Consider the following 2,164-nt stretch of genomic DNA (forward strand, 5'->3'; position numbering starts at 1 on the left):
TTGTGATTGCAAGGTTAACTACAGGACACGTACCTTGAATTGGCAGGTAACTTCAAGACACGCAACCGTGATTGGAATGCCGGGGGTGAAACTACAGCAGAGAACTGTGAATCTTTGTGAAAGAGTTTGTAGTACACTACATGTACATTGTATAGTCATTTATTTCTTCAGCAAACTTTTCATTTATTTCTTCAGCAGATCTAGAGAACTGACACATTTTTGTGAAAGTGTTTATAGTACATGTATAGTCATTTTTTTTGTTTAGCAGAGATCTGAGATATTTTGTGTTACTATGTAATCACTATTGAGTCAATAAGAAAGATAACATAATCAGGGTATCCTGATCCATTAATGTTCCCTATGATTGTGGGTGTATGCACAAGTTTACTGTAATAAAATTTAGTTCTCGTTTGATAAATCTCTGAAATAATTCTTGATTTTCCCCACTATTTTCAGGCAGAAAAACATCATTTTGTCTAATTTAAATCAATGCTGAAAGTGCCACAGATGGCTCCAGAATGCACCACAGAGCATCTAAGTTTCAAAATTTTGCCTGCGGCGTTTGTCAAAACCAGGAATTTAGAAATCATTACTCTTTGGCTTCATTGAATGTTGGCATGTCTGTGATGATGATGATGCCTTCTTTCCACACAGGAAGCTCGAGTACACGACAGAGAAGCTTCTGGCCTTCAAGGAGAAGATGGAACGAGAAAAGACAGATGCTCCCAAGCAGGATGGCTTCGGGGGTTTCGGAGGATTTGGAGTAGGAGGGGGAGGGGGAGGAACTGTGGAGAAGGTGAGCAAGTGTTGCTATGGATACCAGGTTTAATTGTAAGAAATGGCAGTATACAGGCAACAGTTTTGTAAAATTGAGTATGCACATCTGTGCGTGCATGTGCGAATCAAATGCAAAATTCTAACAATTTTCCATTCAAAATCCAATCAATAAATCTTACAAATATGGCATTTGGCGCCTTGAATTCTCTCGTCACGTAAGTCTGGCACTGACTGCCAGCGTGTCGCGTCATTGGAGTAGATACTACAGCATCTGCATCTCCGTGTGTTGATTGGCAGAAGAGTAGCGTGGCGCTTCACACGAGACACAAGTCTCAGCAGCTGGTCAGCCGCTCCTCTCTGCTGCTGACGTCTGCGACTATTGCCGGGGCAACCAACCTGACGCCGCTGGAGCAAGAGCTGCAGACCATGGACGAGATTAAGTGCGTAGTTGCGTTAAACGTTTACCTTGAAAGTCCTTGAATTTTGTCTTTGTCCTTGAAAGTCCTTAATTTTTCCTTTTGTCATTGAATGTCATGTCATGTCATCATGTGTCATGTTATGTCATCATGTGTCATGTCATGTCACCGTGTGTCATGTCACGTCACCGTGTGTCATGTCACGTCACCGTGTGTCATGTCACATCACCGTGTGTCATGTCACGTCATCATGTGTCATGTCACGTCATCGTGTGTCATGTCACGGTGTGTCATGTAATGTCACCGTGTGTCATGTCACGTCATCGTGTGTCATGTCACGTCATCGTGTGTCATGTCACGTCATCGTGTGTCATGTCATGTCAGTCTAACCTCAGTGTTGGCGTCGGATAATCAGGTTAGTGGTAAATCTCTGCTGCTTTCATCTATAGTTCCATGAAACTAATATTCTTGTAGGCTGGTGTACAGACAGGATGAGCTGGTGGGGGAGGCAGGTATTACATGTGTGAGGGTTGTGTGCTTACAGGCTGGTGTACAGACAGGATGAGCTGGTGGGGGAGGCAGGTATTACATGTGTGAGGGTTGTGTGCTTACAGGCTGGTGTACAGACAGGATGAGCTGGTGGGGGAGGCAGGTATTACATGTGTGAGGGGTGTGTGCTTACAGGCTGGTGTACAGACAGGATGAGCTGGTGGGGGAGGCAGGTATTACATGTGTGAGGGGTGTGTGCTTACAGGCTGGTGTACAGACAGGATGAGCTGGTGGGGGAGGCAGGTATTACATGTGTGAGGGGTGTGTGCTTACAGGCTGGTGTACAGACAGGATGAGCTGGTGGGGGAGGCAGGTATTACATGTGTGAGGGGTGTGTGCTTACAGGCTGGTGTACAGACAGGATGAGCTGGTGGGGGAGGCAGGTATTACATGTGTGAGGGTTGTGTGCTTACAGGCTGGTC

At 45.4% G+C, this 2,164-nt stretch overlaps 1 protein-coding gene across 1 annotated transcript in view; it reads left to right on the forward strand.

Annotated features, from left to right (window-relative positions):
* Positions 1 to 2,164, forward strand: part of LOC106817518 — a 47,783-nt gene that overhangs the window by 35,173 nt on the left and 10,446 nt on the right. The window lies entirely within an intron of this gene.

This window comes from Priapulus caudatus, unplaced genomic scaffold (genome assembly GCF_000485595.1).
Source record: "Priapulus caudatus unplaced genomic scaffold, Priapulus_caudatus-5.0.1 Scaffold1752, whole genome shotgun sequence".
NCBI classification, from domain to species: Eukaryota; Metazoa; Priapulida; class Priapulimorpha; order Priapulimorphida; family Priapulidae; genus Priapulus; species Priapulus caudatus.